The sequence below is a fragment of the Arachis stenosperma genome, chromosome 9, assembly GCF_014773155.1.
Source record: "Arachis stenosperma cultivar V10309 chromosome 9, arast.V10309.gnm1.PFL2, whole genome shotgun sequence".
In the NCBI taxonomy this organism is placed as follows: domain Eukaryota; kingdom Viridiplantae; phylum Streptophyta; class Magnoliopsida; order Fabales; family Fabaceae; genus Arachis; species Arachis stenosperma.
Genome location: NC_080385.1, coordinates 64641106 through 64665264, shown reverse-complemented (window position 1 = coordinate 64665264; position 24159 = coordinate 64641106). Strand labels below are relative to the sequence as shown.

At 39.1% G+C, this 24159-nt stretch overlaps 1 non-coding gene across 1 annotated transcript; it reads right to left on the bottom strand.

Moving 5' to 3' along the window:
* Positions 1-3861: 3861 nt before the first annotated feature.
* Positions 3862-3969, bottom strand: LOC130953936 (small nucleolar RNA R71). Its single transcript, XR_009076096.1, has one exon. It is a non-coding gene; the product is annotated as a small nucleolar RNA R71 (small nucleolar RNA).
* Positions 3970-24159: the final 20190 nt, after the last annotated feature.

Genomic DNA, 24159 nt, shown 5'->3' with positions numbered 1-24159 from the left:
TATCTTGATATGGTGGCACTACTTTTGTTTCCTAAATGTATGAATAAACAGTACATTTTGAATTTGGAATTTTAGAATGTTGGCTCTTGAAAGAATGATGAAAAAGGAAAAGTGATGAGCGGATAATTTGTACCCTTTTTGGCATTGTTTTTAGTATGTTTTTAGTAGTTTTAGTTAAGTTCTTAGTATATTTTTATTAGTTTTTAGTTAAAATTCACTTTTCTGGACTTTACTATGAGTTTGTGTGTTTTTCTGTGATTTCAGGTATTTTCTGGCTGAAATTGAGGGATCTGAGCAAAAATCTGATTCAGAGACTGAAAAGGACTGCAGATGCTGTTGGATTCTGACCTCCCTGCACTCGAAGTGGATTTTTTGAAGCTACAAAAGCCCAATTGGTACGCTCTCAACGGCGTTGGAAAGTAGACATCTTGGGCTTTCCAGCAATATATGATAGTCCATACTTTGCCCAAGATTTGATGGCCTAAACCGGCGTTCAAAGTCACCTACAGAAATCCCAGCGTTAAACGCCGGAACTGGCACCTAATTGGGAGTTAAACGCCCAAACTGGCACCAAAGCTGGCGTTTAACTCCAAGGAGAGTCTCTACACGAAAACGCTTCATTGTTCAGCCCAAGTACACACCAAGTGGGCCCGGAAGTGGATTTTTATGTCATTTACTCATCTCTGTACACCCTAGGCTACTAGTTTTCTATAAGTAGGACCTTTTACTATTGTATTTTCATCTTTGGATTATTTTTAGATCCTTTGATCATCTTTGGACATCTAGTTCTTAGATCATTTGGGAGGCTGGCCTCACGGCCATGCCTAGACCTTGTTCTTATGTATTTTCAACGGTGGAGTTTCTACACACCATAGATTAAGGTGTGGAGCTCTGCTGTACCTCGAGTATTAATGCAATTACTATTGTTCTTCTATTCAATTCCGCTTGTTCTTTGTCCAAGATATCACTTGTTCTTCAACTTGATGAATGTGATGATCCGTGACACTCATCATCATTCTCACTCATGAACAAAGTGACTGACAACCATTCTTGTTCTACAAGCAACAAGGCTCTAGTGTTTATCTCTTGGATTCCTGATACACGATGCATGGTTGATCGCCTGACAACCGAGTGCTCGCCTGACAAACGAGCCAGCCATTCCGTGAGATCAGAGTCTTCGTGGTATAGGCGAGAACTGATGGCGGCATTCAAGAGAATCCGGAAGGTCTAACCTTGTCTGTGGTATTCTGAGTAGGATTCAATGATTGAATGACTGTGACGTGCTTCAAACTCCTAGCAGGCGGGGCGTTAGTGACAGACGCAAAAGGATCGATGGATTTTATTCCGGCCTGACCGAGAACCGACAGCTGATTAGCCATGCTGTGACAGAGCATAGGAACATTTTCACTGAGAGGATGGGAGGTAGCCACTGACAACGGTGAAACCCTTGCATAAGCTTGCCATGGAAAGGAGTAAGAAGGATTGGATGAAGACAGTAGGAAAGCAGAGAGACGGAAGGGAAGGCATCTTCATTCGCTTGTCTGAAGCTCTCACCAATGATATACATAAGTATCTCTATCTTTATTTTCATGCTTTGTTCGTTTATCACTATACCCATTTGAGTCTGCCTGACTGAGATTTACAAGGTGACCATAGCTTGCTTCATACCAACAATCTCCGTGGGATCGACCCTTACTCACGTAAGGTATTACTTGGACGACCCAGTGCACTTGCTGGTTAGTTGTGCGAAGTTGTAGTGATCACAATTTCGTGCACTAAGTTTTTGGCGCCGTTGCCGGGGATTGTTCGAGTATGGACAACTGACGGTTCATCTTGTTGCTTAGATTAGGTATTTTTCTTCAGAGTTCTTAAGAATGAATTCTAGTGTTTCAAAGGTGATGTTCTTATCATCACCAAAGCTGATTGATTCTCATCAATTTAGCTCTTGAATGCAATGTCCTGCTGAAGCTTGGCTGGCCATGTCTAATTCCTTTAGACTAAAGCTTTAGACTAACATTGCATGATTCCTGGAATTCTCATTAAGAATTTTGATACCTTTATTTTCCTTTTCACTTAATTTTCGAAAAAGCACAAAAAAAATTACAAAATCATAAAATCCAAAAATATGTCTTGTTTGAGTCTAGAGTCTCATCTTAAGTTTAGTATCAATTACATGTTTCTGTTCTTATTGCATTCATGCATGTGTCCTCATTGATCTTCAAGTTGTTCTTGATGATTTCCTTGTTTTGATCTTTGAATTCTATTGACTTGAGTGTTTTGTTATATGCATTCTCATTTTGTTAGTGTCAATGGTATACAAACTGCTAAGTTTGGTGTCTTGCATGCATTGTTATTTGATTTTAAGTACATTTTGATTATTCCTTATTATTAAAAATCCAAAAATATTTTTAATTTGTGTCTTTTCAAGTCAATAATACAGAGAATTGAAGATTCAGAACATACTGCAGAGGAATTATACAGAAAAAGCTGGGCATTCAAAAATGCCCAGTAAAGAAGACAGACTGGCATTTAAACGCCAGCCAGGGTGCCTGGCTGGGCGTTTAACGCCCAAAAGGGTATAGTTTTGGGCGTTAAACGCCAGAATGTGCACCATTATGGGCGTTTAACGCCAAGATGGCACAAGGGGGAAGATTTTCTTTTTCAAATCAATTTTTTTTTTTTAAGTTTTCAAAGTTTTTCAAAATCAAATCTTTTTCAAATCATATCTTTTCAATCAAATGTTTTCAAAATCAATTTCTTTCCTTTTTCAAAGATACTTGCTAACAATTAATGATTTGATTCAAAATTTCAAGTATGTTGCCTTTTCTGTTGAGGAAGGTTTAATTTTTGAATCATATCTTTTCTTGTTAGGCAATTCATTAATTTTAAAATCAAATCTTTTTAAAATGTTTTTCAAATCATATCTTCTCAATCACATCTTTTTAAAACCAATCATATCTTTTTAATCACATCTTTTTCAAAATAGTTTTCAATCAAATCTTTTTAACTTCTAATTTCAAAATCTTTTTCAAAAATCACTTGATTTCTTTCCCACTCTTATTTTTGAAAATCAAGTAGTGTTTTTCAAAAATATTTTCAAAATCTTTTACTTAATTTTCGAAAATTACTTCCCTTCTTCTCACATCCTTCTATTTATGGACCAATACTATCCCTTAATGCAAAATTCAAACTCCATCTTCTTTGATAAGTTTGAATTTTCTACTTCTGTCTTCTATTTTTCTTTTCCTCTGACACCTCAAGGAATCTCTATACTGTGACATAGAGGATTCCATATTTTCTTGTTCTCTTCTCTTTCATATGAGCAGGAACAAAGACAAAGGCATTCTTGTTGAAGCTGACCCTGAACCTGAAAGAACCTTGAAGCGAAAGCTAAGAGAAGTTAAGGCACAATTCTCTGTTGAGGACCTGACCGAATTCTTCAAAGAGGAAAAACCCATGGTAGCCGAAAACAACAACAATGCCAACAATGCAAGGAAGGTGCTGGGTGACTTTACTGCACCTACTCCCGACTTCTATGGGAGAAGCATCTCTATCCCTGCCATTGGAGCAAACAACTTTGAGCTTAAGCCTCAATTAGTTTCTCTAATGCAACAGAATTGCAAGTTCCATGGACTTCCATTGGAAGATCCTCATCAGTTTTTAGCTGAGTTCTTGCAAATCTGTGACACAGTCAAGACTAATGGGGTTGACCCTGAGGTCTACAGACTGATGCTATTCCCTTTTGCTGTAAGAGACAGAGCTAGAATATGGTTGGACTCTCAACCTAAAGAAAGCCTGGACTCTTGGGAAAAGCTAGTCAATGCCTTCTTGGCAAAGTTCTTTCCACCTCAAAAATTGAGTAAACTTAGAGTGGAAGTCCAAACCTTCAGACAGAAGGATGGAGAATCCCTCTATGAAGCTTGGGAAAGATACAAACAATTAATCAGAAAATGTCCTTCTGACATGCTTTCTGAATGGAGCATCATAGGTATTTTCTATGATGGTCTCTCTGAACTATCCAAGATGTCTTTGGATAGCTCTGCTGGAGGATCTCTTCATCTGAAGAAGACGCCTACAGAGGCTCAAGAGCTCATTGAAATGGTTGCAAATAACCAATTCATGTACACTTCTGAAAGAAATCCTGTGAACAATGGGACAAGTCAGAAGAAAGGAGTTCTTGAGATTGATGCTCTGAATGCCATACTGGCTCAGAACAAAATATTGACTCAACAAGTCAATTTGATTTCTCAAAGTCTGTCTGGAATGCAGAATGCACCAAGCAGTACTAAGGATGCTTCATCTAAGGAAGAAGCCTATGATCCTGAGAACCCTTCAATGGAAGAGGTGAATTACCTAGGAGAACCCTATGGAAACACCTATAATTCTTCATGGAGAAATCACCCAAATTTCTCATGGAAGAATCAAGAGAGACCTCAACAAGGTTTCAACAACAATGGTGGAAGAAACGGGTTTAGCAATGGCAAGCCTTTTCCATCATCTTCTCAGCAACAGACAGAGAATGCTAAATAGAACCCCTCTGACTTAGCAACCATGGTCTCTGATCTAATCAAAACCACTCAAAGTTTCATGACTGAAACAAGGTCCTCCATTAGGAATTTGGAGGCACAAGTGGGACAGCTGGGCAAGAAAATTACTGAACTCCCTCCAAGTGCTCTTCCAAGCAATACAGAAGAAAATCCAAAAGGAGAGTGCAAGGCCATCAACATGGCCGAATTTGGAGAGGAAGGAGCGGCAGTGAACGCCACTGAGGAAGACCTCAGTGGGCATGCACTAGCCTCCAATGAGTTCCCCAATGAGGAACCATGGGAATCTGAGGCTCAAAATGAGACCATAGAGATTCCATTGGACTTACTTCTGCCTTTCATGAACTCTGATGAGTATTCTTCCTCTGAAGAGGATGAGTATGTCACTGAAGAGCAAGTTGCTAAATACCTTGGAGCAATCATGAAGCTAAATGACAAGTTATTTGGAAATGAGACTTGGGAGGATGAACCTCCTTTGCTCACCAAAGAACTGGATGACTTGTTGATGAGCGGATAATTTATACGCTTTTTGGCATTGTTTTTAGGTAGTTTTTAGTAAGTTCAAGCTACTTTTAGGGATGTTTTCATTAGTTTTTATGTTAAATTCACATTTCTGGACTTTACTATGAGTTTGTGTGTTTTTCTGTGATTTCAGGTAAATTCTGGCTGAAATTGAGGGATTTGAGCAAAACTCTGAAAAAGGCTGACAAAAGGACTGCTGATGCTGTTGGATTCTGACCTCCCTGCACTCGAAATGAATTTTCTGGAGCTACAGAACTCCAAATGGCGCGCTCTCAACGGCGTTGGAAAGTAGACATCCAGGGATTTCCAGAAATATATAATAGTCCATATTTTATTCGAAAAATGACGACGTAACTTGGCGTTAAATGCCAAGTACATGCTGTTGTCTGGAGTTAAACGCCAGAAAAACGTCATGATCCGGAGTTGAACGCCCAAAACACGTCATAACTCAAAGTTTAACTCCAAGAGAAGCCTTAGCTCGTGTATTGATCAAGCTCAGCCCAAGCATACACCAAGTGGGCCCCGGAAGTGGATTTATGCATCAATTACTTACTCATGTAAACCCTAGGAGCTAGTTTATTATAAATAGGATGATTTACTAATGTATTAGTAATCTTTGGCCTCAGTTTTGTTTTATTCTTCATCCTAAGAGGCTATTGATCACGTTTTAGGGGGCTGGCCATTCGGCCATGCCTGAACCTCTTTCACTTATGTATTTTCAACGGTGGAGTTTCTGCACACCATAGATTAAGGGTGTGGAGCTCTGCTGTACCTCAAGTATTAATGAAGTTCTATTTTCTTTTATTCAAATCTCTCTTATTCTTATTCCAAGATATTCATTCGCACCCAAGAACATGATGAATGTGATGAGTCAGATAACCCTCATTATCATTCTCACTTATGAACGCGCGTGATTGACAACCACTTCCGTTCTACATGCAACAGAGCTTGAATGTGTATCTCTTAGATTCCCCAACAGAATCTTCGTGGTATAAGCTAGATAGATGGCAGCATTTATGAGGATCCGGAAAGTCTCACCTTGTCTGTGGTATTCCGAGTAGGATTCCGGTAATGAATGACTGTGACGTGCTTCAAACTTGCAAGTGCTGGGCGTTAGTGACAGACGCAAAAGAATCAAGGGATTCTATTCCAGTAGGCGCGGGAACCAACCAGTGATTAGCCGTACTGTGACAGAGTGCGTGAGCATTAGTTTTCACTACGAGGATGGGATGTAGCCATCAACCATGGGTGATGCCTCCAGATGATTAGCTGTGCGAGTGACAGCCGCATAGGATATTTTCCCGAGAGGATTGAAAGTAGCCACCGCTGATGGTGAACCCCTATACACAGCTTGCCATGGAAAGGAGTAAGAAGGATTGAGTAGAAGCAGTGGGAAAGCAGGCGTCCCTGAGTCATACAGCATCTTCATATACTTATCTGAAATTCCTACCAATGAATCTGCATAAGTCTTCTATCCCTTTTATTATTTCTATTTTGTTTATTTCTATTTTTGAAACCCATAACTTTTTAATCTGCCTGACTGAGATTTACAAGGTGACCATAGCTTGCTTCATACCAACAATCTCTGTGGATTCGACCCTTACTCACGTAAGGTATTACTTGGATGACCCAATACACTTGCTGGCTAGTTGAACGGAGTTGTGAAAATAAACAGTGCCCTAAGAGTAAACTCATCAAAGTATAAAGAACATGTGATCACAATTTCGTCCACCAAGTTTTTGGCGCCGTTGCCGGGGATTGTTTGAGTATGGACAACTGACGGTTCATCTTGTTGCTCAGATTAGGTAATTTTCTTTTCAAAAATCTTTTTAAAAAATTTTTCTTTTATTTTTCGTTTTTATAAATTTTATTTTCGAAAAAAATTTATTAAAAAAAAAAATTTAGAAAATCATAAAAATCAAAAATATTTTGTGTTTCTTGTTTGAGTCTTGTGTTAATTTTTAAGTTTGGTGTCAATTGCATGCTTTTAAAATTTTTCTTGCATTTTTTTCGAAAATCCCATACATTCATAGTGTTCTTCATGATCTTCAAGTTGTTCTTGATAAGTCCTCTTGTTTGATCTTGATGATTTTTTGTTTTGTGTTGTTTCTTGTTTTTCATGTGCATTTTTGCATTCATATTTTCCATGCATTAAAGATTTCTAAGTTTGGTGTCTTGCATGTTTTCTTTGCATCAAAAATTTTTCAAAATTGTGTTCTTGATGTTCATCATGATCTTCAAAGTGTTCTTGGTGTTCATCTTGACATTCATAGCATTCTTGCATGCATTCATTGTTTTGATCTAAAAATTTCATGCATTGAGCATTTTTGTTGTTTTTCTCTCTCATAATTAAAATTCAAAAATCGAAAATATCTTTTCCTTATTTTCCTCCAAATTTTCGAAATTTTGGGTTGACTTGGTCAAAAATTTTTAAAATTAGTTGTTTCTTACAAGTCAAGTCAAAATTTCAATTTTAAAAATCTTATCTTTTCAAAATCTTTTTCAAAAATCATATCTTTTTCATTTTTTTTATAATTTTCGAAAAATTTCAAAAATCTTTTTCAAATATTTTCAAAATCTTTTTCTTATCTTTTATATCTAATTTTCGAAAATTCACTAATAATTAATGTGATTGGTTCAAAATTTGAAGTTTGTTACTTTCTTGTTAAGAAAGGTTCAATCTTTAAGTTCTAGAATCTTATCTTGTAGTTTCTTGTTAGTGAAGTAAATAATTTCAAAATTTTTGAATTAAATCTTTTTTATCTTTTATTTGATCTTTTTCAAAAATTTTATCTTTTTCAAAATTTGATTTCAAAATATCTTATCTAACTTATTATCTTCTTATCTTTTTCAAATTTGATTTCAAATCTTTTTCAATCAACTAACTAACTTCTTGTTTGTTTCTTATCTTTTTCAAAACCACCTAACTACTTCTCCCTCTTCTATTTTTGAAAATATCTCTCTCTTTTTCAAAAATTCTTTTTAATTAATTAATTGTTTCATGTTTTAATTACATTTATCTTTAATTTTCGAAAATTACTAACTCTTTTTCAAAATTATTTTCGAATTCTCCCTTCTCTTTTCTTCTTCTATTTAATTATTTAATTACTAACACTTCTCTTCACCTCTCCTCATCCAAAAATCCGAATCCATTCTTCATTCTTCTACCCCTTTCTTTTTCTACTAACATAAAGGAATCTCTATACTGTGACATAGAGGATTCCTCTTCTTTTCTTGTTTTCTTCTCTTTCATATGAGCAGGAACAAGGATAAAGGCACTCTTGTTGAAATTGATCCAGAACCTGAAAGAACTCTGAAGAGAAAATTAAGAGAAGCTAAATTGCAATAATCCAGAAAAAACCTTCTAGAAATTTTCGAACAAGAGAAAGAGATGGCAGACGAAATAATAATAATGAAAGGAGAATGCTTGGTGACTTCACAAAGCCAACGTCCAAGTTTGATGGAAGAAGCATCTCCATTCCTGCCATTGGAGCCAACAACTTTGAGCTTAAGCCTCAACTAGTTGCTTTAATGCAACAAAACTGCAAGTTTTATGGACTTCCATCTGAAGATCCCTATCAGTTTTTAACTGAGTTCTTGCAGATCTGTGAGACTGTAAAGACAAATGGAGTTGATCCTGAAGTCTACAGACTCATGCTTTTCCCTTTTGCTGTAAGAGACAGAGCTAGAGTATGGTTGGATTCACTACCCAAGGACAGCCTGGACTCATGGGATAAGCTTGTCACTGCATTCTTGGATAAATTCTTTCCTCCTCAAAAGCTGAGCAAGCTGAGAGTGGATGTTCAAACCTTCAAACAAAAGATGGTGAATCCCTCTATGAAGCTTGGGAAAGATACAAGCAGCTGACCAAAAGATGTCCATCTGACATGTTTTCAGAATGGACCATACTAGATATATTCTATTATGGTCTCTCTGAATTTTCGAAAATGTCATTGGATCATTCTGCAGGTGGATCTATTCACCTGAAGAAAACGCCTGGAGAGGCTCAAGAACTCATTGACATGGTTGCAAACAACCAGTTCATGTATACTTCTGAGAGGAATTCCGTGAACAATGGGGTACCTCAGAAGAAAGGAGTTCTTGAAATTGATGCTCTGAATGCCATATTGGCTCAGAACAAAGTGTTGACTCAACAGGTCAATATGATCTCTCAAAATCTGAATGGATTGCAACATGCATCCAACAGTACTAGAGAGGCAGCTTCTGAAGAAGCTTATGATCCTGAGAACCCTGCCATGGCAGAGGTTAATTACATGGGTGAACCTTATGGAAACACCTATAACTCATCATGGAGAAATCATCCAAATTTCTCCTGGAAGGATCAACAAAAACCTCAACAAGGTTTTAACATTGGTGGACGTACTAGGCTGAACAATAGTAAGCCATATCCATCATCTTCTCAGCAACAGATAGAGAACTCTAAACAAAACAATTCTAACTTAGCCAATATAGTCTCTGATCTGTCAAAAGCCACTTTCAGTTTCATGAATGAAACAAGATCCTCCATTAGAAATTTGGAAGCACAAGTGGGCCAGCTGAGTAAGAAAGTTATTGAAACTCCTCCCAGTATTCTCCCAAGCAATACAGAAGAAAATCCAAAGGGAGAGTGCAAGGCCATTGACATAGTCAATATGGCCGAATGCACAAAGGAGGAGGAGGACGAAAATCCTAGTGAGGAAGACCTCCTGGGACGTCCATCAAGCAAGAAGGAGTTTCCTATTGAGGATCCTGAGGAATCTGAGGCTCATCTAGAGACCATAGAGATTCCTTTGAATCTCCTTCTGCCATTCATGAGCTCTGAAGAATATTCATCCTCTGAAGAGAATGAAGATGTGACTAGAGAGCAAGTTGGCCAATACTTAGGAGCTATCATGAAACTGAATGCCAAGCTGTTTGGTAATGAGACTTGGGAAAGTGAACCTCCCTTGCTCATTAGTGAGCTAGACACTTGGATTCAGAAAACTCTACCTCAAAAGAAACAAGATCCTGGCAAGTTCTTAATACCTTGCACCATTGGCACCATGAGCTTTGAAAAAGCTCTATGTGATCTTGGGTCAGAGATAAATCTTATGCCACTCTCTGTAATGGAGAAGCTGGGGATCATTGAGGTACAACCTGCCTTGTTCTCATTACAACTGGCAGACAAGTCATTGAGACAAGTTTATGGAATAGTAGAGGACGTGCTAGTAAAGGTTGAAGGCCTTTACATCCCTACTAATTTCATAATCCTAGACATTAGGAAGGAAGATGATGAATGCATCATCCTAGGAAGACCTTTCCTAGCCACAGCAGGAGCTGTAATAGATGTCAACAGAGGTGAGTTAGTCCTTCAATTGAATGGGGACTACCTTGTGTTTCAAGCACATGGCCATCCCTCTGTGACAAAAGAGAGTAAGCATGAAGAGCTTCTCTCAGTTCAGAGTCAAGAAGAGCCCACACAGTCAAACTCTAAGTTTGGTGTTGTGAGGCCACAACCAAACTCTAAGTTTGGTGTTCAAACCCCATATCCAAACTCTAAGTTTGGTGTTGGGACTCCACAACATTGACCTGATCACTTTGTGGCTCCATGAGAGCCACTGTCAAGCTATTGACATTAAAGAAGCGCTTGTTGGGAGGCAACCCAATTTTATTTATCTAATTTTATTTTATTTTGTTTCTTTGTTATTTTTGTGTTTTATTAGGTACATGATCATGAGGAGTCACGAAAAAAAATCAAAAAAATTAAAAACAGAGTCAAAAACAGAAGAAAAAAAATTTTCACCCTGGAGGTAGCGCAGACTGGCGTTCAACGCCAGTAAGATGCATCTGTCTGGCGTTCAATGCCAGAACAGAGCACCATTCTGGCGTTGAACGCCCAAAACAAGCAACAATCTGGCGTTAAACGCCAGGATGGTGCACAAAGAGGACAAACTGGCGCTGAACGCCAGAAACAAGCATGAAACTGGCGTTCAACGCCAGAAACGTGCATTACATGGGCGTTGAACGCCCAGAACGTGCATCAATGGGCGTTTGAACGCCAGAATGTTGCATGAAGGCATGTTACATGCCTATATGGTGAAGGAATGGTATTTGTTTTCACCTCAGGATCTGTGGACCCCACAGGATCCCCACCTACCACATTTCTTTTAATCCTAATCACACTCTCCTAATCCAAATCTCATTCTCCATGTCACCCTTCCCAACACCCATCACCAATCACCTCAACTCCTCTTCCCAAGTAACCCATTCACCATTCACATCAACCTCCTCTTCCCCATAAACCCCACCTACCCTCATAAAATTCAAATTCAATTTCCCACCCATTCCCACCCAAAATGGCCGAACTCCCACCCTCCCTCTCCCTATAAATACACTTCCATTCTTCTTTATTTTCACACAACAATAACCCCTTCTTCTCCCACATAGCCGAACCTACCTTTCCCCATCTCTATCATATTCTCTTCTTCTTCTTCTACTCTTCTTTTCTTTCTTGCTCGAGGACGAGCAAATTTTAAGTTTGGTGTGGTAAAAGCATAAGTTTTTTTTGATTTTCTATTACCAATGGCACCTAAGGCCGGAGTTTCCTCAAGAAAAGGGAAAGGGAAAGCAAAAGCTTCCACATCCGAGTCATGGGAGATGGAAAGATTCATTTCCAAGAGCCATCAAGACCACTTCTATGATGTTGTGGCAAAGAAGAAGGTGATCCCTGAGGTCCCTTTCAAGCTCAAAAAGAATGAGTATCCGGAAATCCGACATGAGATCCAAAGAAGAGGGTGGGAAGTCATAACCAACCCCATGCAACAAGTCGGAATATTAATAGTTCAAGAGTTCTATGCCAATGCATGGATCACTAGGAACCATGACCAAGGTATGAATCCAAGCCCAAAGAATTATCTCACAATGGTTAGGGGGAAATACTTGGATTTTAGTCCGGAAAATGTGAGGTTGGCGTTTCACTTACCCATGATGCAAGGTGATGAACGCCCCTACACAAGAAGGGTCAACTTTAATCAAAGGTTGGACCAAGTCCTTAGGGACATTTGTGTGGAAGGCGCCCAATGGAGAATAGACTCCAAAGGCAAGCCAGTCCAACTAAGAAGACTGGACCTCAAGCCTGTAGCTAGAGGATGGTTGGAGTTCATCCAAAGATCCATCATCCCTACAAGCAACCGATCTGAAGTTACTGTGGATCGGGCCATCATGATTCATAGCATCATGATTGGAGAGGAAGTGGAAGTTCATGAAGTCATCTCCAATGAACTCTACAAAATAGCTGACAAGCCTTCATACATGGCACGGCTAGCCTTCCCTCACCTTATTTGCCATCTATGTTACTCAGCTGGAGTTATCATAGATGGAGATGTCTCCATTGAAGAAGACAAGCCCATCACCAAGAAAAGGATGGAGCAATCAAGAGAAGTTCCTCACGGTCCTCAAGAAGAACATGAGGAAGTTCATCATCAACAAATGCCTCAAGGAATGCACTTTCCTCCCAACAACTATTGGGAGCAACTCAACACCTCCTTAGAAGATTTGAGCCATAATGTTGAACAACTAAGGGTGGAACATCATGAACACTCCATCATTCTCCAAGAAATAAGAGAAGATCAAAGAGCAATGAGGGAGGAGCAACAAAGGCAAGGAAGGGACATAGAAGAGTTGAAGAACATCATTGGTCCTTCAAGAAGAAGACACCACTAAAGGTGGATTCATTCCTTGTTCTTTATTTCTTTTTGTTTTCGGTTTTTAATTAGTATGTTTATCTATATTTTGTGTCTTTATTTCATGATCATTAGTGTGTAACCATGCCTTAAAGCTATAAATAAATTCCATTAATCCTTCACCTCTCTTAAAAGAAAAATGTTTTAATTCAAAAGAACAAGAAGTACATAAATTTCGAAATTATTATTGAATTTAGCTTAATTATATTGATGTGGTGACAATGCTTGTTGTTTTCTGAATGAATGATTGAACAGTGCATATGTCTTTTGATATTGTTGTTTATGAGTGTTAAAAATTGTTGGCTCTTGAAAGAATGATGAACAAAGAGAAATGTTATTGATGATCTGAAAAATCATGAAATTGATTCTTGAAGCAAGAAAAAGCAGTGAAAAAAAAAAGAGAAGGAACAGTAGAAAAAGCCAATAGCCCTTAAAACCAAAAGGCAAGGGTAAAAAGGATCCAAGGCTTTGAGCATCAATGGATAGGAGGGCCCAAGGAAATAAATCCAGGCCTAAGCGGCTAAAACCAAGCTGTCCCTAACCATGTGCTTGTGTCATGAAGGTCCAAGTGAAAAGCTTGAGACTGAGTGGTTAAAGTCGTGATCCAAGGCAAAGAGTGTGCTTAAGAGCTCTGGACACCACTAACTGGGGACTCTAGCAAAGCTGAGTCACAATCTGAAAAGGTTCACCCAGTTATGTGTCTGTGGCATTTATGTATCCGGTGGTAATACTGGAAAACAAAGTGCTTAGGGCCACGGCCAAGACTCATAAGTAGCTGTGTTCAAGAATCAACATGCTTAACTAAGAAAGTCAATAACACTATCCCAAATTCTAAAGTTCCCCAGAGACGCCAATCCCTCTAAACTACAAAGGAAAAAAGTGAGATGCCAAAACTGTTCAGAAGCAAAAAGCTACAAGTCCCGCTCATTTAATTATAATTAATATTCAGTGATATTTCTGAATTTATAGTATATTCTCTTCTTTTTATCCTATTTGATTTTCAGTTGCTTGGGGACAAGCAACAATTTAAGTTTGGTGTTGTGATGAGCGGATAATTTATACGCTTTTTGGCATTGTTTTTAGGTAGTTTTTAGTAAGTTCAAGCTACTTTTAGGGATGTTTTCATTAGTTTTTATGTTAAATTCACATTTCTGGACTTTACTATGAGTTTGTGTGTTTTTCTGTGATTTCAGGTAAATTCTGGCTGAAATTGAGGGATTTGAGCAAAACTCTGAAAAAGGCTGACAAAAGGACTGCTGATGCTGTTGGATTCTGACCTCCCTGCACTCGAAATGGATTTTCTGGAGCTACAGAACTCCAAATGACGCGCTCTCAACGGCGTTGGAAAGTAGACATCCAGGGCTTTCCAGCAATATATAATAGTCCATACTTTATTCGAAAAATGACGACGTAACTTGGCGTTAAACGCCAAGTACATGCTGCTGTCTGGAGTTAAACGCCAGAAAAACGTCATGATCCGGAGTTGAACGCCCAAAACACGTCATAACTCAAAGTTCAACTCCAAGAGAAGCCTTAGCTCGTGTATTGATCAAGCTCAGCCCAAGCATACACCAAGTGGGCCCCGGAAGTGGATTTATGCATCAATTACTTACTCATGTAAACCCTAGGAGCTAGTTTATTATAAATAGGATGATTTACTAATGTATTAGTAATCTTTGGCCTCAGTTTTGTTTTATTCTTCATCCTAAGAGGCTATTGATCACGTTTTAGGGGGCTGGCCATTCGGCCATGCCTGAACCTCTTTCACTTATGTATTTTCAACGGTGGAGTTTCTGCACACCATAGATTAAGGGTGTGGAGCTGCTGTACCTCAAGTATTAATGAAGTTCTATTTTCTTTATTCAAATCTCTCTTATTCTTATTCCAAGATATTCATTCGCACCCAAGAACATGATGAATGTGATGAGTCAGATAACCCTCATTATCATTCTCACTTATGAACGCGCGTGATGACAACCACTTCCGTTCTACATGCAACAGAGCTTGAATGTTATCTCTTAGATTCCCCAACAGAATTCGTGTATAAGCTAGATAGATGGCGGCATTTATGAGGATCCGGAAAGTCTCACCTTGTCTGTGGTATTCCGAGTAGGATCCTGGGAATCCGGAAAGTATCACCTTGTCTGTGGTATTCCGAGTAGGATTCCAGTAATGAATGACTGTGACGTGCTTCAAACTTGCAAGTGCTGGGCGTTAGTGATAGACGCAAAAGAATCAAGGGATTCTATTCAGTAGGCGGGAACCAACCAGTGATTAGCCGTACTGTGACAGAGTGCGTGAGCATTAGTTTTCACTGCGAGGATGGGATGTAGCCATCAACCATGGGTGATGCCTCCAGATGATTAGCTGTGCGAGTGACAGCCGCATAGGATATTTTCCCGAGAGGATTGAAAGTAGCCACCGCTAATGGTGAACCCCTATACACAGCTTGCCATGGAAAGGAGTAAGAAGGATTGAGTAGAAGCAGTGGGAAAGCAGGCGTCCCTGAGTCATACAGCATCTTCATATACTTATCTGAAATTCCTACCAATGAATCTGCATAAGTCTTCTGTCCCTTTTATTATTTCTATTTTGTTTATTTCTATTTTCGAAACCCATAACTTTTTAATCTGCCTGACTGAGATTTACAAGGTGACCATAGCTTGCTTCATACCAACAATCTCTGTGGATTCGACCCTTACTCACATAAGGTATTACTTGGATGACCCAGTACACTTGCTGGCTAGTTGAACGGAGTTGTGAAAATAAACAGTGCCCTAAGAGTAAACTCATCAAAGTATAAAGAACATGTGATCACAATTTCGTCCACCACTTGTCTAGGCAGAAATTGCCTCAAAAGAGACAAGATCCTGGGAAGTTTTCAATACCTTGTACCATAGGCACCATGACCTTCAAGAAGGCTCTGTGTGACTTAGGGTCAAGTGTAAACCTCATGCCTCTCTCTGTAATGGAGAAGCTAGGGATCTTTGAGGTACAAGCTGCAAGAATCTCACTAGAGATGGCAGACAACTCAAGAAAACAAGCTCATGGACTTGTAGAGAATGTTTTGGTAAAAGTTGAAGACCATTACATCCCTACTGATTTCATAGTCCTAGAGACTGGGAAGTGCATGGATGAATCCATCATCCTTGGCAGACCCTTCCTAGCCACAGCAAAGGCTGTGATTGATGTTGAGGTGAACTGATCATTCAAGTGAATGAAAAATCCTATGTGTTTAAGGCTCAAGGATATCCCTCTGTCACCATGGAGAGGAAGCATGAAGAGCTTCTCTCAAATCAGAGACAAACAGAGCCCCCAAGTCAACTCTAAGTTTGGTGTTGGGAGGCCACAACCAAACTCTAAGTTTGGTGTTGGGAGGTTCCAACATTGCTCTGAGTATCTGTGAGGCTCCATGAGAGCCCTCTGTCAAGCTACTGACATTAAAGAAACGCTTGTTGGGAGGCAACCCAATGATTATATTTTATCTATTTTCCTTTGTTATTCTATGTTTTTTGTAGGTTGATGATCATAAGAAGTCATAAAATCCATTGAAAAAGCAAAAACAGAATGAAAAACAGGAAGAAAAACAGCACACCCTGGAGGAAGAATTCACTGGCGTTTAAACGCCAGTGAGGCTAGCAGTTGGGCGTTTAACGCCCAGTCTGGCACCATTCTGGGCGTTTAACGCCAGAAAGGGACACCAGACTGGCGTTAAACGACAGGAAAGGGCAAGAACCTAGCGTTAAACGCCAGGAATGGGCACCAGCCCGGCGTTTAACGCCAGAAATGGCTCAAAACGTGATTTTGAATGCCATTTGGTGCAGGGATGACTTTTCCTTGACACCCACAGGATCTGTGGACCCCACAGGATCCCCACCTACCCCACCACCACTCTCTCTCTTCTTCCCCATTCACCAATCACCTCATTACCTCTTCCCCAAAACCCCTTCCCCTATCAAATCCCATCCTTCTCTTCACCACTCACATCCATCCTTCATAAAACCCCACCAACCTCACCCTTCAAATTCAAACCACTTTCCCTCCCAAACCCCCTCCTTGGCCGAACACAAAGCCATCTCCCTCTCCTCTATTTCTTCTTCTTATACTCTCATCTTTCTTCTTTTGCTCGAGGACGAGCAACCCTTTTAAGTTTGGTGTGGTAAAAGCATTGCTTTTTGTTTTTCCATAACCATTTATGGCATCCAAAGCCGGTTCAACTGAGAAGGCATGACCTCAAGCCCATCACTAAGAAGAAGATGGAGCAAACAAGAGACCCCTCTCATCATGAGATCCCTGAGATGCCTCAAGGGATGCACTTTCCTCCACAAGACTATTGGGAGCAACTGAACACCTCCCTAGGAGAATTAAGTTCCAACATGGGACAACTAAGGGTGGAGCACCAAGAACATGCCATCCTCCTCCATGAAATTAGAGAAGATCAAAGAATCATGAGAGAGGAGCAACAAAGACAAGGAAGAGACATTGAGGAGCTCAAGCACTCCATAAGACCTTCAAAAGGAAGAACAAGCCGCCATCACTAAGGTGGACCCGTTCTTTTAATCTCCTTGTTCTTTATTTCTCTGTTTTTCGAATTTTAGTGCTTATGTTTATCTGTGTTTGTGTCTTATGATCATTAGTGTCTTAGTGTCTATGCCTTAAAGTTATGAATGTCCTATGAAATCCATCACCTCTCTTAAATGAAAACTGTTTTTATTACAAAAGAACAAGAAGTACAGGATTTCGAATTCATCCTTAAAACTAGCTTAATTAGTTTGATGTGGTGACAATACTTTTTGTTTTCTGAATGTATGCTTGAACAGTGCATGTGTCTTTTGAATTTGTTGTTCATGAATGTTAAAATTGTTGGCTCTTGAAAGAATGATGAAAAAGGAGACATGTTACTGAGGATCTGAAAAATCATAAAAATGATTCTTGAAGCAAGAAAAAGCAGTGAATACAAAAAAAATGAAAAAAAAAGATGGAGAAAAACGAAAAAAAAAGAAAAAGAAAGAAAAAAGAAAAGAAAGAAATAAAGTTGTGATCCAAGGCAAAAAGAGTGTGCTTAAGAACCCTGGACACCTCTAATTGGGGACTTTAGCAAAGCTGAGTCACAATCTGAAAAGGTTCACCCAATTATGTGTCTGTGGCATGTGTATCCGGTAGTAATACTGGAAGACAGAGTGCTTTGGGCCACGGCCAAGACTCAATAAGTAGCTGTGTTCAAGAATCATCATACTTAACTAAGAGAATCAATAACACTATCTGGATTCTGAGTTCCTAAAGAAGCCAATCATTCTGAATTTCAAAGGATAAAGTGAGATGCCAAAACTGTTCGGAGGCAAAAAGCTACTAGTCCCGCTCATCTAATTTGGAGCTAAGTTTCATTGATAATTTGGAGTCTATAGTATTCTCTTCTTTTTATCTTATTTGATTTTCAGTTGCTTGAGGACAAGCAACAATTTAAGTTTGGTGTTGTGATGAGCGGATAATTTGTACCCTTTTGGCATTGTTTTTAGTATGTTTTTAGTAGTTTAGTTAAGTTCTTATATTTTTATTAGTTTTTAGTTAAAATTCACTTTTCTGGACTTTACTATGAGTTTGTGTGTTTTTCTGTGATTTCAGGTATTTTCTGGCTGAAATTGAGGGATCTGAGCAAAAATCTGATTCAGAGACTGAAAAGGACTGCAGATGCTGTTGGATTCTGACCTCCCTGCACTCGAAGTGGATTTTTTGGAGCTACAGAAGCCCAATTGGCGCGCTCTCAACGGCGTTGGAAAGTAGACATCTTGGGCTTTCGAGCAATATATGATAGTCCATACTTTGCCCTAGATTTGATGGCCCAAACCGGCGTTCAAAGTCACCTACAGAAATCCCAGCGTTAAACGCCGGAACTGGCACCTAATTGGGAGTTAAACGCCCAAACTGGCACCAAAGCTGGCGTATAACTCCAAGGAGAGTCTCTACATGAAAACGCTTCATTGTTCAGCCCAAGCACACACCAAGTGGGCCCAGAAGTGGATTTTTATGTCATTTACTCATCTCTGTACACCCTAGGCTACTAGTTTTCTATAAGTAGGACCTTTTACTATTGTATTTTCATCTTTGGATTATTTTTAGATCCTTTGATCATCTTTGGACATCTAGTTCTTAGATCATTTGGGAGGCTGGCCTCACGGCCATGCCTAGACCTTGTTCTTATGTATTTTCAACGGTGGAGTTTCTACACACCATAGATTAAGGTGTGGAGCTCTGCTGTACCTCGAGTATTAATGCAATTACTATTGTTCTTCTATTCAATTCCGCTTGTTCTTTGTCCAAGATATCACTTGTTCTTCAACTTGATGAATGTGATGATCCGTGACACTCATCATCATTCTCACTCATGAACAAAGTGACTGACAACCATTCTTGTTCTACAAGCAACAAGGCTCTAGTGTTTATCTCTTGGATTCCTGATACACGATGCATGGTTGATCGCCTGACAACCGAGTGCTCGCCTGACAAACGAGCCAGCCATTCCGTGAGATCAGTCTTCGTGGTATAGGCGAGAACTGATGGCGGCATTCAAGAGAATCCGGAAGGTCTAACCTTGTCTGTGGTATTCTGAGTAGGATTCAATGATTGAATGACTGTGACGTGCTTCAAAACTCCTAGCAGGCGGGGCGTTAGTGACAGACGCAAAAGGATCGATGGATTTTCCGGCCTGACGAGAACCGACAGCTGATTAGCCATGCTGTGACAGAGCATAGGAACATTTTCACTGAGAGGATGGGAGGTAGCCACTGACAACGGTGAAACCCTTGCATAAGCTTGCCATGGAAAGGAGTAAGAAGGATTGGATGAAGACAGTAGGAAAGCAGAGAGACGGAAGGGAAGGCATCTTCATTCGCTTGTCTGAAGCTCTCACCAATGATATACATAAGTATCGCTATCTTTATTTTCATGCTTTGTTCGTTTATCACTATACCCATTTGAGTCTGCCTGACTGAGATTTACAAGGTGACCATAGCTTGCTTCATACCAACAATCTCCGTGGGATCGACCCTTACTCACGTAAGGTATTACTTGGACGACCCAGTGCACTTGCTGGTTAGTTGTGCGAAGTTGTAGTGATCACAATTTCGTGCACCAAAAAGCATTATTGGTGATCTGAAAAATTCAAATAAATTGATTCTTGAAGCAAGAAAAATCAGCAAAAAGAAAAAGAAAAAGCATGTTGCAAAAGAAAAAAAATAATATATGCATGCAAAAAAATATATAAATAAATAAATAAAAAGTAGAAAAAGCCAATAGCTCTTTAAACTAAAAGACAAGAGCAAAAAGCCAATAACCCTTTAAACCAAAAGTCAAGGGTAAAAGGATCCAACGGTTTGAACATCAATGGTTAGGAGGGCCTACAAGGAATAAAATCCTGGCCTAAGCGGCTCAACCAAGCTGTCCCTAACCATATGCTTGTGGTGTGAAGGTGTCAAGTGAAAAGTTTGAGACTGAGCATTTAAAGTCGTGGTCTAAAGTAAAAAGAGTGTACTTAAGAACTCTGGACACCTCTGTCTGGGGATTCTAGCAAAGCTGAATCACAATCCGAAAGGGTTCACCCAGTTAAAGTGTATGTGGTATTTATGTATCCGTTAGTAATACTGGAAAATAAAGTGCTTAGGGTCACGGCCAAGACTCTAAAATGTTGTGTTCAAGAATAAAAAAAATTGAACTAGGGGAATCAATAAGCTGGATTCCAAGTTCCTAAAGGTGCCAACCATTCCGAGTTTCAATGGATAGTGAGACGCCAAAACTATTCAGAAGCAAAAAGCTACTAAGTCCCGCTCATCTAATTAAAACTGAGCTTCATTAGAAACTCTGAGATTTATTATATCCTACTTTTCTTTTTATCCTACTTTGTTTTTAGTTGCTTGGGGACAAGCAACAATTTAAGTTTGGTGTTGTGATGAGCGGATATTTTATATGCTTTTTGGCATCATTTTCATATAGTTTTTAGCATGTTTTGTTAAATTTTTATAATATTTTCATAGTTTTTAGTGTTAAATTCACATTTTTGGATTCTATTATGAGTTTGTATATTTTGTGCAATTTCATGTATTTTCTGGCTGAAATTTAGGAGCTGGAGCAAAAGACTAATTCAGAGATCGAGAAAGCACTGCAGATGCTGTCTGGATCTAAGCTCATTGCACTCGGAAGAGCTTTTCTAGAGCTATAGAAGTACAAATGGAGCGTTATCAACGGATATGGAAAGCTGACTTCCAGAACTTTGCAGCAATGTATTAGTTTCTACTTTTCTTTAGAATAGAAGGCCCAAAACTGGCGTCCAATGCCAGTCTCCTAGCACATGGATCTCATCAAAACTCAGCCCAAACACTCACCAAGTGGGCCCCAGAAGTGGATTTTAGCACTAAAAGACTGTTTTACCCTTTCTTTTGTATTCCTTAGTCATTTGTTTAGTATTTAAGGGATATTTTACATAATGATACAGACCTCTATGCCATATTTCATTTATCATTGTGTTTTATATCAGTATCAGTTTCTAAACCTCCTAGGATGAGGGGAGGAGCCGTGCTGAATTTTATGGGTTAATAAAAGTATTACTGTTTATCTTCAATTCGTGTTTGATTCAATTCTAAGATGTATCTTCATTCTTCAACTTGATGAACAGGATGACTGGTGCATGAAATTGTGATACACAATGGCGCCAACAACTTGTACGCACAATTATAATCTCAACTCTTTTTCACAACTTCACACAACTAACCAGCAAGTGCACTGGGTCGTCCAAGTAATAAACCTTACTTGAGTAAGGGTCGATCCCACGGAGATTGTCGGCTTGAAGCAAGCTATGGTCACCTTGTAAATCTCAGTCAAGCGGATTCAAATGGGTTATGGAGTTTTCATAATTAAAAGATAAATAAACATAAAGTAAAGATAGAGATACTTATGTAATTCATTGGTGGGAATTTCAGACAAGCGTATAGAGATGCTTCATCCCTCTTGAATCTCTTCTTTCCTACTGCCTTCTTCCAATCCTTCATACTCCTTTCCATGGCAAGCTGTATGTTGGGTTTCACCCGCGTCAATGGCTACCTCCCATCCTTTCAGTGAGAAAGGTTTTCTACGATTTCCCACATCGCTAATTAGCTGTTGGTTCTCGATCATGTATGAATAGGATTTACTATCCTTTTGCGTCTCTCACTATGCCCTACAGTCACGAGTTTGAAGCTTGTCATAGTCATCCCTTCCCAGATCGTACTAGAATACCACAGACAAGGTTTAGACTTTCTGGATCTCAGGAATGGCCGCCAATAATTCTAGCATATATCACGAAGACTCTGATCTCACGAAATGGAAGGCTCGGTTGTCAGGTGAGGTAACCATGTGTCATGGACCAGGAATCCAAGAGATACACACTCTAGCTTTCGCAGGTAGAATGGGAGTGTGTGTCAGGCACATGTTCATAAGTGAGAATGGTGATGAGTGTCACGGATAATCACATTCGTCAGGTTGAAGTGCGAGCGAATATCATAGAATAAGAATAAGCATGAATTGAATAGAAGAACAATAGTACTTTGCATTAATACTCAAGGAACAGCAGAGCTCCACACCTTAATCTTTGGTGTGTAGAAACTCCACCATTGAAAATACATAAGAACAAGGTCCAAGCATGGCCGAATGGCTAGCCTCCCCAAATATGAAAATATAATGTATCAGAATCTCTAGGATCCAAAGATTAAAATACAATAGTAAAGGTCCTATTTATAATGAAACTAGCTACTAGGGTTTACAAAAATAGGTAAATGATGTAGAAATCCAATTCCGGGCCCACTTGGTGTGTGCTTGGGCTGAGCATTGAGCTTTACACGTGTAGAGGCTTCTCTTGGAGTTAAACGACAGCTTTGGTGCCAGTTTGGGCGTTTAACTCCAACTTTTATGCCAGTTCTGGCATTTTGACTTCAGAATAGAGCAGAGAAGGGGCGTTTGAATGCCAGTTTGCGTCGTCAAAACTCAAGCAATGTATGGACTATTATATATTTCTGGAAAGCCTTGGATGTCTACTTTCTAACGCAATTCAGAGCGCACCATTTGGAGTTTTATAGCTCCAGAAAATCCACTTCGAGTGCAGGGAGGTCAAAATCCAACAGCATCAGTAGTCCTTTGTCAGCCTCTGAATCAAATTTTTGCTCAGGTCCTTCAATTTCTGCTAAAAAATACTTGAAATCACAGAAAAATACATAAACTCATAGAAAAGTCCAGAAATATGAATTTTGCATAAAAACTAATAAAAACATCCCAAAAAGTAGCTAGATCCTACTAAAAACTACCTAAAAACAATGCCAAAAAACGTATAAATTATCCGCTCATCACAACACCAAACTTAAATTGTTGCTTGTCCCCAAGCAACTAAAAACAAAATAGGATAAAAAGAAGAGAATATACAATGAATCCCACAGTATCAATGAAACTTAGTCCTAATTAGATGAGCGGGGCTTGTAGCTTTTTACTTCGGAACAGTTTTGGCATCTCACTTTTTCCTTTGAAATTCAGAATGATTGGCATCTATTGGAACTTAGAATTTTAGATAGTGTTATTGATTCTCCTAGTTCAGTGCGTTGATTCTTGAACACAGCTACTTTTTGAGTCTTGGCCGTGACCCTAAGCACTTTGTTTTCCAGTATTACCACCGGATACATAAATGCCACAGACACATAACTGGGTGAACCTTTTCAGATTGTGACTCAGCTTTGCTAAAGTCACCAGTTAGAGGTGTCCATAGTTCTTAAGCACACTGTTTTGCTTTGGATCATAACTTTAACCACTCAGTCTCAAGTTTTTCACTTGGACCTGCATGCCACAAGCACATGGTTAGGGACAGGTTGATTTAGCCCGCTTAGGCCTGGATTTTATTCTCTGGGCCCTCCTATCCATTAATGCTCAAAGCCTTGGATCCTTTTTACCCTTTCCTTTTGGTTTAAAGGGCTATTGACTTTTTCTGCTTTGCTTTTTCTTTTTCTTTTCTCTCTTTTTTTTCGCCATTTTTTTCTTTTTCACTGCTTTTTCTTGCTTCAAGAACCAATTTCATGATTTTTCAGATTATCAATAACATTTCTCTTTGTTCATCATTCTTTCAAAAGCCAACAACATTAACATTCATAAACAACAAGATAAAAAATATGCACTATTCAAGCATTCATTCAAGGAACAAAAAGTATTGCCACCACATCAAAATAATTGAACTAGTTTCAATATAAAATTTGAAATACAAGTACTTCTTGTTCTTTTGTAATTAAGGACATTTTTCATGTAAGAGAGGTGAAGGATTCATAGAGTTATTCATAGCTTTAAGACATAGACACTAGACACTAATGATC